General features: G+C 38.4%; 1 protein-coding gene across 2 annotated transcripts in view; it reads left to right on the top strand.

The window, feature by feature from the left end:
- Positions 1-2,654: 2,654 nt before the first annotated feature.
- Positions 2,655-13,142, top strand: part of sh2b3 (SH2B adaptor protein 3) — a 71,968-nt gene continuing 61,480 nt past the window's right edge. Inside the window, exon 1 of one of the 2 annotated variants that reach the window (XM_037778140.1) lies at positions 2,655-3,254. The gene's annotated coding sequence lies outside the window, so the exon portion shown is untranslated. The remainder of the gene's footprint in view (positions 3,255-13,142) is intronic. The other variant, XM_037778139.1, reaches the window with a different exon arrangement.

Genomic DNA, 13,142 nt, shown 5'->3' on the forward strand with positions numbered 1-13,142 from the left:
TGCATCATGTAATGTGCAGCACGACGCTTCACAGAATAGGGCAGCTACTTCCCTGGCAATTTCAAAATAAAAGTACATGTTTAAATACACTCAAAGAGAATGAAAAGTGTCACTGCAGTCATTTTGGAGACTGTAGTTTTTGGTCCTGTTGAAATGCATTGCATTATAAAGAGAGGTGTTTCTGTTATTTAGCCTACCCTCACTGATACAAATGAGGTGGACAAAATAATAGAAACACCTGTCATTGTAACACAATACAACTCTCTGAAACTTATAACATTACAGTAAGCTAATGAAGGCATTATTCACTTCAGGATTGTATTAATTTTAGCTATATGTGTGCCTAATAAACTGTCAACTGAGTGTGAATATGTGAGGTCAAGGACATATTCTTTGTTCTGCACACACTTATTAGCTTAAAGAATTAGGCTAAATAAGCAAAAAAATGTTTTTGCCTAATCACTGTCCCTATGTGTATCTGGGTTTACATAACACAGAAATACTGCCCAGATAACTTATTACATTACACATACATTAGGTTGCCAAAACAAATATGTTTCTATCTATGAAATCAAACAAAAATATGGGCAAAGAATTTGTAACTTCGAAGAAAGCAAAATAGCCAATGTTGAGCTTCTGAAGCTGCAGGACATTAACAATAAATATAATATTTGCCTTTTCCAATTAAAATGCAACATTTAGAAATAGTCATCTGATTTTAAGATGGGCGCTGTGTCAGAATGTACAGTGTGCTGAAAACTCATAAATAGATTTGTATTGAACAAAATGACCACAAAAACGGGGTCAATAGGTAGTGAAGGTGGAACATAATTAAATACATTTACTTGTTTGTGCATGCAATTTATTTGGCAGCTAAAGTTACTTTGCAGATGAAGATTTTCAAAACCTATAATGAGCACATTAAATATAATACATTGTTATACAGTAAATTAAAGCACTCAACAGTACATAAGTTGAGTAAAACTAGCTCTACCACGGCCAGTTACATCAATAAAATGCTACTTGCATGTTAATGCATCGCTAATAATAATATAATATAATAATGGAGCACTGGCAGAGTCCATTTTGCATGCACAGCGAGAACTTTTTACTTTTATGCTTTGAGTAGGCTTACATGTTGCCTGAGTAGCTTGAAGTAAAATTTTGAATGCAGGACTTTTACTTTCAACAAATTATTTTTAAATTGTGGTATTTACTCAGTGGTGGTGTGTAACTAAGTACATTTACTCAAGTATCTTTTTTTGTTTTTACAGTTTATGAAATCACCTTTTTTAATAATGCTTTCTTTATTGAACATGTGTTCATTAACAAAGGTACAAACAGATACATAGACAATTGAAAAAAAAAAAAATAAGACAAAAAGAAGACAAAACAAAAATAATTATATATACATTTCATAAAGCCAGAGTTTATAATATATACATCATATTATATTCATTTAATAATTTCAGGGGCTTAATGGCTTTTTTGTTTTAAACATTTGGTAAAATGGTGCTATATTCATTAATAAAATGCAGGAAAGTTGACTTGGTTCCTGAACATTTTTCTTTTGAATATAACATTTTCTAAAAATAATAAATAATTTAATGATACACCGCATGCTATTTTCAATCTTATGTTGACTAAACTATAGCATTACATCAAACATATTTATTTCAATATTCATCTTAAGTTTCTTTTGTAGAAAGTTGGCTACATCCATCCAGAACATTCTTGTACGTATACAGTGAAAAAATAGATGGGAAATACTCTCAAGTCCACCGAAATCTTAATATCTGAATATCCAGCTTGAATCTTTCTAACACGAGTTTTACTGGGTAAATTCTATGTAATCATTTGAAAGACAATTCCTTAAGTTTGTTATTCATACAGTATTTTTATATTTTTATTAGTCATATAGTCTCACATTGCTTTAAGTTCCTTCTAACAAATAAGGTAAAAGAGGTAAAAGAGGTGCCATTTAAGTTGTTCCACAGATTCTATCCAGTGAAACATTTCTTAGAAAAGTTAAAGAGTGACATAGATGTAAATTGTTCCTTCTGCGAACCACATCCTGAAACTTGCTCTCATTTATTCTGGTCCTGTAAATTTACATGTGAATTGTGGAAAGATGTCAACAATTTTATATTTGTTAACATTTAGTCAGATTTTGCATTGTACTATAGAAATATTATATTTGGTTGCTATGATTACAGTGACAAAGACAGTTATGCATTCTTTCTTATTAATCTAATTTTAATTCTCACAAAGTTCCACATTCACAAGTGTAAATTTACCAATAAAAAACCTAACTTCTTTGTATTTATGAAAGAAATGCAAATATATCTGTCGACAATTTCTTCCTCACAAAACAAAAAAGTAATGAAAACAATGAATGTATACAATATCTTTGATTTTTTTTAATGAAATTATTGTCATACTCTCAAGTGGTCTTTTTTTAATTTGATGTTGGTTTTGTTTCATTTCTGTTGTCCTTTTATGTTTGACACAGCTCTTTGTTTATGTTTTCGCTATGCTTCTTCTGTATGTATATAATTTTAATGTTTTCTGCTGTTAATATGTATACTGTCATTTTGAAATAAATAAAAGAAAATAAATAAATAAAATTAAAAAAAACAATAAAAAACAAACACAGAGTTGCAGTGACATAATATACATTATTCTGAAATGGGCCATTCTGCATAATGAGTACGTTTCTTTTGGTACATTAAGTTTATTTTGATGCTAACAAACAATGTATTTTTACTTAAGTACGACTGTGTAGTAAAATATCCACAGTAATAAATACTTCCTCCACCAGGGGTCGTTTTGTAGTGGGTTAATCCTGCCGTTGGTCTCTTATTTTGAAAAGACAGCGCCGGAAGCGTTGTCGTGAATTTCCTCCGACTTGACACAAGCTTGACGCAGCTGGACCGCGGCGGCACATTTTTTTTTGACAGCGGAAATGAGGAGTCGCCACTTTTTTTCCGCGTGAAGTTCGTGGCTGAAAGTTTTTCTTACCTCTTCTTTTGTTGTTTTGTGTTTGTTTGTTGCGGAGGAACCGAGTTGAGCACTCACAATGAGAGAGAAAGCGACGGACTGTTTAACATGCAGCTCGTCCTCTGATGTCCAGTTTCCTGTCGTCGCTCTGAGTTGATTTAGATGCTTCTCTCAACACATTTCCGTTATGCGAAGTCCAACCTGTTGGTTAGTCGTCGTGCTGCGGTGGGTGCCCATCCGAGATAACGGAGAACGTGAGTATGTTGTGAGGACTTGTTACCTCCTCTTCTTTGAGTGCTTTTAACTTCTCTAAACTCTTAATTAACCACATGGAGGAGGATGATCCCAACAATGAAAAGAACCGCACTAGTAAAGTGGACATTTGTAGCTCACATCCTAAATTACATTTTCTTCACTCATAATCGTCGAAAAAAAATATGCTTTTGTGAAATTTAAAGGGCTTTGCCTCTCTTCGGCTCAGGGCTGGTGGTGCTGAAGCAGACTTTTTAGCCAAAAAAGTAAAGTTTTCTATAAATAGAGTCACACACAGCCTAACAGAGCAGGAGTCTCTGTGTTTGAGCTGCTCACATCAACAACAGGGAGAGTTGGCACAGGAGATGTGCACTACACGTGCTTTTTGTAACTTTTGATATGTGTGTGTGAGTTTCTGTGAAACTTTAAACATTATTCAGTATAGATTTCCAATATGCAACATATTGTGGCCCATTTATGATATATATTATTTGGCCAAACATTTTTTTTTAAAGTCACTAAACTGTCCCAACATTTCCATCCATAAATAACCAACACATTAATACTGTGCACATGAAACTTCATTGTTGCATGCATGCATGCAGCAGGCGTTATTGTGTGTTGTGCACTACACATACTTTTTGCAACTTTTGAAGTGTGTGAGTGAGTTTCTGTGACATTTTAACCATTATTCGGCATAGATAAAATGCCATATTAAATCACTCTATTTCCTCATCCACAACATCTCTTACTAAAAGGCAGGAAAAGGGTATTCAATATAGGCTCTATATATACCTACACAAATATATACTATGAACTGTGCTTGTCTTTGATCTGTTAACATCTATTATTGCTTGGTACTTTTTCGTCTTTTCCTTTTTCTGATTTTATGATATGTTGTGTTTTTATTACTGTTATTTCTTGATGTTAATGTAAGGCACTTTGGGTACCTTTTGGTTATTGTAAAGGGTTATATACAAATACATGTTGATTGATTGATTCATTGATAGATTTATTAGTGATCTGCATGGTGAAGTCACAATATGCAACATGTTGTAGCCCATTTATGATACATATTATTTGTGCCAAACATGTTTTTTAAAGTCACTAAACTGTCCCAACATTTCCATCTATAAATAACCAACACATTAATACTGTGCACATGAAACTTCATTGTTGTATGCAGCAGACAGCAGTTATTGTGTGTTGCTCGGGCGTGAGTGTGCGCGTGCACAGATCAGTGGTCACCCCTCATGACTGCAGGAGGGAGAACAGGAACAAGTGGGGAGCAGCCACTTGGTTTCATAATCCAGTGTTGTGTAGCAGTAAATCAAAACAGTAATTTCGGTGTGTGTTTTGGAGGGCATCCATTTCTATTCATAGCTCCTGTGTGTCTATGTGTTTGTACGTGCAGAGAAATACAGGTTTGTGCACAGGAGGATATTCCTTCAAAGTAAAAGGTGCCCTCTCTCTCTCTGTGTTTGATTCTGAGGCAACAGGTGTGAAGTGGGGTGGTTCCCAAAGTGTTCTGACCAAAATAGTAGTTGAACAGTTAGTAGGAGAGGTGGATAATGATCAAATCCTTTGAAGTACTGCACATAAAGCAGCAGTGGTTAGAATTGGAGCAAATATGATTAAAAAAAGAAGTTATTTTTATAAAACAGTCACTATATCCTGACAATAGTGCAGGTAATCAGAAAAAAAATCATGTGCCTCTGTGTTCTCCGGTGCTCCTCACGGCATCTGCAAGATTTCATAGACCGGGGGAAAACAACCAATCAGAGCAGAGCTGGAGTCTGTCGTCTCTGAGCAGCTGTCAATCACACGCAAACTCTGATCAAACGGTCAAACTAGGCAGCGCTGATCAAATATATATATATATATACTGTGTATGTATATGTATATATATATATATATATATATATATATATATATAAAATCTTGCCTCAAATGTTTTCAAAAACATCTTGTAGTTAACTATTTGGCTGTAAAATGAGAAAGTGTGCACAGGCTGGTGGGCGGTGCTTGGTATTTCCTCAGCAGATCTCAACATGGGTCCCGGGTCACAAATTTCTAATTTTACAGCTAAACAGTACACTACAAGGTGTTTCTGAAAACATTTGAGAAGAGAAATAGTCATTACAGTAACAGAATATTGATTCATATTTGATCAGCGATGCCTAGTTTGACCGTTTGATCAGAGTTTGCGAGTGATTGACAGCTGCTCAGAGACGGCGGGCTTCAGCTCGGCTCTGATTGGTTGTTTTCCTCCGGTCTGTGAAATCCTTGCAGATGCCGTGAAGAGCACCGGAGGACACAGAGGCACATGATTTTTTTCAGATTACCTGTCTCATGCACTACTGTCATGATATAGTGACCGTTTTTATAAAAATAACTTTTTTTAATCGTATTTGCTCCATTTCTACCCACTGCTGCTTTAAAGGTCCAGTGTGTAGGATCTGGCGATATCTAGCAGTGAGGTGAGGAGATTGCAACCAACTGAAGCTTCTCCTGTCAAGTGTGTTGGAGAGCTACAGTGGCTGATGCGAAAACTCAACGTAGTAGGTCATCTGAAGCAGAGCCAGAGTGTAGAGTGTGTGTGTGTGTGTGTGTGTGTGTGTGTGTGTGTACATGGGAAGTGAGTGGTGAAGCAAGAGAGAGAGAGCGGAGGCAACGGGAGTGAGTAACGTAACGACTCCGGCCCAAGCAGGAAAAGTTAAGTGTTTGGTTTGTCCTTTGTGGGCTCCTGTAGAAACATTGCGGACTCCATGGAGAGAGGGGACCTGCTCCTTATGTAGATATAAACGACTCATTCTAAGGTCACAAAAACACAATTCTTATTTTCAGGTGATGATACACTGAAGAAAAACTACTTATTAATATTATATTCCATTTCTGCCAATAGATCCCCCTAAATGTTACACACTGGTCCTTTAAGTCAATTGTTGAATGCAGGACTTAAAAAGAGTTTTTACACTGTCGTATTACTTTTACTTAAGTAAATCTGAGTACTACTTCCACCACAGCTTTTATATCACAATATCCATACACAGTGTCTCCCAAAGGTCAAAAACATACTCGGGAGGGCTTCCTCCATCTGCCAGCCTGTTTCCATCACAATAATTCAACAGGCCTCAGTTGAACTCAGACAGAGCCAGAGCATTGTCAAATATAATAAATCCAATGTTAGCTGACTGACTAACATGGCTAACCGTTGGATGAGCTCTGGTTTTGTTACACAGGCAGCTGGCAGCAGAGCCACAACTATCAGTTGTTTGGGCTGGTTTATACACAGTGTTGTACTGTTTATTTGACTGTCACACCTGGCTGCCTTCTTGTTGAGTGAATAAGAGTGGATGTTACTGTACAGTATGTGCTGTTCCTTGGGACAGGTTTTGAGAATTTGGAGCAAACTGAATGACGGCAGACTGAACTCATGAACCACTGCTTTTGTTAAAATACATCAAAATATATTTGGGCAGCCAGTTACTAGACTTTGGTGTTGCCATGCAGATTGTGAGATATTATTTTGAAAAATCCATTGACAAATAATTGGTCAGGAATATCTGTTTTATGTAGAGCTGCTACAATGAATTGATTAATTGATAGTTGTCAACTTTTAAATTAATCGGCAACTGTTTTGATAATCAATTAATTGGTTTGAGTCATTTTTTAAGAAAAAAAAGTAAAAATTCTCTGAATCCAGCTTCTAAAATGTGAATATTTTCTGGTTTCTTTACTCCTCTATGACAGTAAACTGAATATCTTTGAGCTGTGGACAAATCATTGAGGATGTCATCTTGGGCTTTTAGGAAACACTGATCACCATTTTTCACCATTTTCTGACATTTTATAGACCAAACAACTAATCGATTAATTGAGAAAATAATCAACAATGAAAATAATCGTTAGGTCCAGCCCTAGTTTTATGGCTAATCCAGCAAATGAAATACCTGACAAATCAAGGTCCAATATTTTGATAAAGTAGCTCTTCTCATTGCTTTGCAACATGACCTACAATGGCCTGGGAGATATTAAAGGGATAACTACTGCAGTATAACAATATGACAAATTTATATTGACTCATTGCATCGTATGTCTTCATATCGCCCACCTTTACAAATTATCAGGTTACGAGCTGTGTCATACTGCCAGGCCTTCTTTAAAAATGTATATAATCTTAGATGTATGAAAACACATTTGCGGGGTTACCCTCTACAGTAATCCCAGCAACCTGCTGAGGTCTGCATTCTTTGTTGATTCAGTCATATAGATTTGACAGTTATCACACCTTGAGTCAGTGAAGCACAATAGACAGAGAAACATGCCTCTAGGGTGGGGAAGTAACGCCAGCTAGACTGTGCGTAGTATTTTCCATGGCAGACAGGTTTAACTCAGTCGACCTCAGACAAAAGGTTGACTTTAATTTAAAGGTTCAGTGCAGCTCCAGATCTCTAATTGGCGTGTACAGTCGCAAATGTTTTCTGATGAATTTCAGAGAGTGTTTACTTCCCTACAGACTTCCTTGGTTTCTGACAGTTGGATATTTTGGTGCCGTCTTCACTTCTCTTTCTGTTCTGAAAGTTCTGTTCTGGCGCCGTGCGCAGCTTAACACAAATAACAGTAAACCTTAAAAAATGTAATGACAAAGGATGACGTAGGGTTATGCAATTAATCAAATTTCAAATACAATTTTGGCTTCTAACGATTATTAAAATAAGATAATCGACATAAAACGATTATTGTGCCCCATTCCGTTTAGCAAGGACGTCTTGTGTTATAAATCCCGCGCACCCCTTTCCTTTAAAACATTGCGCTTTCAGGGACGGCTGCTTGGCGTGGGAAGATCCGCTGGTGGGAACTCTCCCCGGCGCTGGCTGTCCCTCCTTGGGCGCAGTTCCTCTGTGGTGGTGCGCCGCAACAGGCTCTAGGTTGATCAGTGCCCCTCGCCCGGACTTCTGCGCTTAGTGCTTGCTGGGCCCTTTCTCCCTGCGGGGAGGGACAGAGCTCCCTGCTCGACTGTCAAACGAGGCGGACTATCCTCAGTGCCGCGATGTCGGCAACCCACCCGAACCGTCTTGAAACACGGACCCCGTCTCGTTCACCATCCTCTGTGGGTGTGGCTTTTTTAGCCGTGTCATCACCATTTATATCTACACAACCAATGTGTTTATGATTAAATTGTTTACTAGAGCACATAGTTCTTCCTAGATTGAGCCTCCTAAAATGTACGCTACAAAATGTTCTTTCTAAACGCGTGATGTTTCTAAAGTCAATGAGTATTTGAGTGTTAAATAAACGGGATCTCAGTATTGACTAAAATAATCTTGATTATGATTTTTGCCATAATGGAGCAGAGATAGGATGACGCTTGTTCAGCATGATTATATTGAGATTTTCTGCAACATGACATGATTACTTGGTTGGGGATCTTATGCGCCACAACATACTGTAATACGAAACACAATTTCTTGGTTGCTGTCTGAGACATCTTTCCTTGAAAGAAAAGAATGCAGCTTCTTGGAAATCTGACATTTTTGAAGCGTTGTGCACATTTGACACACATGTTATGCATACATGTCGTTGCAGTCGTAGAAGAAGTGCAAAAAAGTCGTGGACTCTGCAGTCGGCTATCAGCCATGGATCAGACAATATCATGGTTCAACGCGATGAGATGATATTGGACGCCAGGTCTTTTGCTTCCCTCAGGGGTTCTAAGAAATCCACTGATGAGACCACGAGAGAGGTCTGACCCACAGCGGCCCTGTGGGGAGAGGAGAAAGAGAGGAAATGAGAAGGAGGAAGAGGGAACCGTGGGAGAGAAATTGGCAGGCAGACAGGAGTAGGAATCTGCAAAAGAAGAATGAAGGAGAAAGACGCTATATGCAGATTAGGGCAGAAAATGGAAGAAAAATAAAGCACTTTTCCGGTGTCAATAGACGGGTTTCTTGTATACAAACATTACTGGGTGCGTGCACACTCGTGCGCATTCGGGGGGCAAAACTGCTTTGGCAGCTGTTGTAATCAATGTAGATTTCGCATTGTTTGTACATTCTTGTACCAGTCACACAGCAGCTCTTTGTATGTCGGGCAGGTGAGCATCAACATTAGACCCCTGACGGCTCTCCATTAAATAGGGTGTTGCTGGTTGCTATCTAACGTTAGCGGTTAGCCCTCAGTTGGAAACGTAACGCCAAAAGACGGTACAATATTGCTGATATGTCCGATTCAAATTTAAGCGAACGTTAGCTTCCACGGCCGCTTGTTGTTGTGACCGCGGAGGAGGAGGAGCAGCTGCCCCTTTAGACTACCAGACGTCTTCCATTCAAAACGTTGTAACGTTACCAACATAACGCAGTGAGCTTTCCCCCGCCGTAGTCGCGTAACGTTACACCAATTTAGAACCGTAACGAAGTCTCAGATTTAGAAGTTAGAAGTTTTAAGGCATAGTCGCTAAATATATATAAATATTTCCTTAGAGTGTGGGTCAATCACCCTGATGTTGATCGGTTCATTTTTATCGATCTGTGGAGCATGACAGCTCGCCATGACCACCTGCTGCTTTGCTATCGCTGTGTGACTAGAATTATTTTTTGCCCATCAGGCCTGTATCCGTAATCTCCTTCTGTTTTTTTAGCAAAATCATGTGATCCCCTTCGGAATATTAAACATTTTCAATCCATCTTTTCTGTGGTTGGTGCAACAACTGCTTTGGAGCGTGGCTCTGCTTAGACCTGCCGTGCTTTCTGCCCCGTAGCTGCGCGCTCATCACTGTGATGACGTTGCACAGAAACCCGTCTATTGGGACCTTCTACAGCTTGACAGGCGTTTTCTAGCAGTTTGTGTACATATGTGTGTGTGATTTGACTCACACAGCACTTGGCCACCCAAACAGTTAAGCTTAAATACCTCAGACTTAAATGTGGACCACAAAAACACACACACAAACACACACAAGGCATGCTGTAGTAGGGTTAAGTTTTTGCGTGTGTGTGCATGCATTTATGCAAGCGTTTGGGTGGGGGGTGGGGGGGACACATACGTGCCTGTGTGCCTTTTCAAAAGCAGCAATAATTAGAGACTGTGTGTATAGTTGCGTGTGTTTACCCCGATGCGCCCCTGTTCTTGTTGGAAGAATGTTGATTATAGGCCCGATTTAGCTGCAGCAGAATGAGGATGTCGCTTAAAACGGGTGTGCTTTTAGGCCGTGTAGTTGCAATGCATTAATGGATCTGTCTCTGTGTGTGTTTGTGTGTACACAGTGAGGACGCAGGATGGGGTCAAGAGTTTGGCTTTTGTCAAACTTTAGAAAAGAAACACACCCCGAATGTTTGCTTTTCACTCATGAGAAGTTTCACGAGTGCATACATGTAGAGCTGCAGTGATTAGTCGATTGATGGATTAGCTTATCGCCAACTATATTGACAATCGATTCATCGTTTTAGTATTTTAAAGCAAAAATGCCAAAGCATTCTCTGGTTTCAGCTTCTCAAATGTGAGGAAGTTTTGCTTTTCTTCGTCAAATTTGACAGTAAATTCAAAATCTTTTGCTCTCGTACTGAAGACAGCACTGTGGCCTCTGAGAAACAATTTTTTACACATTTTTTAATATATTAATCGTTAGTTGCAGCCCTACATACATGCATGTATTAAATGGCCCTTTGTGTGTTTAGTCCTGTGTGTGTGTGTCATGTGTAAGTTGAAGAAGTGAAAGTAGGAACACATTCTCACGCAAAACATACAATTTTCATCATGCCATGTAAGTTTCTTCCCAACACACACACACACACACACACACACACACACACACATCTTAAATACTATCATGCGTCTGCACAATTCACAATGAATCAGAAACACATCTCGAGTACGGATGACTCATTCATAAAGTGCTTGTGGATTTCAGCCAGAGATTTCTGTCGAGCTCTCCCCGGCTGGAACATTTGAGTCTCGAATGCTTGAATTGGCTGAATTGTATTGATTTGTCTCAACAGACTTGTGAATGATGGATTGTTGTTTTCAGCTTTCAGAAACTAAGGCTGTGTTTAAGGGTTCCAGTAAGAAGTTGAGGTCAGCTTTTGGTGGCTTTGTAGCCGAGAAACACACTTAAACTGTTTAGCTATTCCGTGTATGAGTATTTAATGTTCTGTAATATGTGCAGTCAGTCCGTGTTTATTTTGCCATGGCTCAAAGTGTGTGTGCAGGAAAAAGTGTATGTGCATGTGTGCAGTTTTTCTTCATTTTAACATCGTGCACAGTATATTGAATACGATTTGTGCAGTGCTCTCCCCTGCAGGATCATGCGTGGGTGTGTGTGCATGCATATTTCAAACATTATTCAGATTCAGGTTTGTGTAGTTGCGTAGTAAAAGTACTAGCAGATTTATTTTAGAAATTCGAATTTGTGCCTTTTTTTAAAAATCAGCATATGCTTTTTAACTTTATGGAAAATAAGAATGTTATATTATGACTCAGTTTCATCTTATTTTACCCTGTAATGATTGTATTGAAAGGCAAAAAACTATGGCCGTCAAAGTTAACTCGATAATAACGCGTAATTTGTTTTAACGCCACTAATTTCTTTGACGCAAAGCTAGAGTGAAGATACTGACATCATATAAAACTATAAAACCTAAGGAATCTAGTGGTACCAACCATGTTTTTTTCTAGCTTGTCGCAAAGGAGGTAAATAACGCTCCAAACTTACTCTAAATTTTGTCAAGGAAAAACTGGCATGGCGATATTCAAAGGGGTCCCTTGACCTCTGACCTCAATATATTTGAATGAAAATGGGTATTATGGGTACCCACCTTTACAGACATGACCACTTTATGATAATCAATATGCAGTATGGGGCAAGTCATAGTCAAGTCAGCACACTGCTGTTGTTGCACATTTGCATAAAGCAGCATATTTGTCCACTCCCATGTTGAAAAGAGTATTAAATACTTGACAAATCTCCCTTTAAGGTACATTTTGAACAGATAAAAAATGTGCAATTAATTTGCAATTAATCGCAATTAACTATGGACAATCATGCGATTAATCGGGATGGTGTATCTAACAATTTGTTGGTCAACAGAAAATGAATCCTCTTTAATCCTAAATAGAATATTTTGGGGATGTGGACTGTTGGTCTAACAGTCAAAAAATGACACATTTGAAGATGTCTCCTTGTTTTCTGGAAAATCGTGATGGATATTTCCACTATTTTCTGACAGACCAAAGAATTAATCAATGAATAGAGGAAGAAATCCGCAGACTAATCAATAATAAAAAGTAATATCAACCACGTCGCTCAGCCCCAAACATCAGTTTTTAGAAATGGTAGCAGGGCGTACTGAAGGGCCAAAACACAGGAAGGAAAAAAAGCATTAAATGACAGGTTGTTTGTGATGCCTGATGGTCACTACTGACCTCATTCCTTTAGTCTCCCCTCCTCACACAACACATCTATCCATGCAGCCAAAGCCAAAACTTAACTTCTCTCTTTTAATTATGTCTCTGGGAGCCCTATATTTTAGTATTTCCTTGACATGCCAGAGTCTGTCTTTGCAGGCTAATGATAGACTGCAGACTGTGCAGAGACATTCTGTATTAGTCATTGGTAGGATGCCGGACAGCTGGAAGGATGCTTGTTAGTGAAAATTGTACTCCTGGACATATAATGATCATACACTGTTTTTTTTGTTTTTTTTAAGGTAAACCCTAGATTTGTTTCCGTTGCAGTAGTGATGGTCAAAATGGTCTGAGACTCCAGTTGGTTTCCTACTTTTAATCCTTGCTAGTGCGATTTCCTTTCTTCTCACAGACCCGGGCTTTTAGTTTTGTTCCTTTCCCAACCCGCCTCCCTCTCTCTGTTCCCAGACCACAGGAAATGACCAGAAAGC

Source organism: Sebastes umbrosus, chromosome 8 (assembly GCF_015220745.1).
Source record: "Sebastes umbrosus isolate fSebUmb1 chromosome 8, fSebUmb1.pri, whole genome shotgun sequence".
Lineage (NCBI taxonomy): Eukaryota > Metazoa > Chordata > Actinopteri > Perciformes > Sebastidae > Sebastes > Sebastes umbrosus.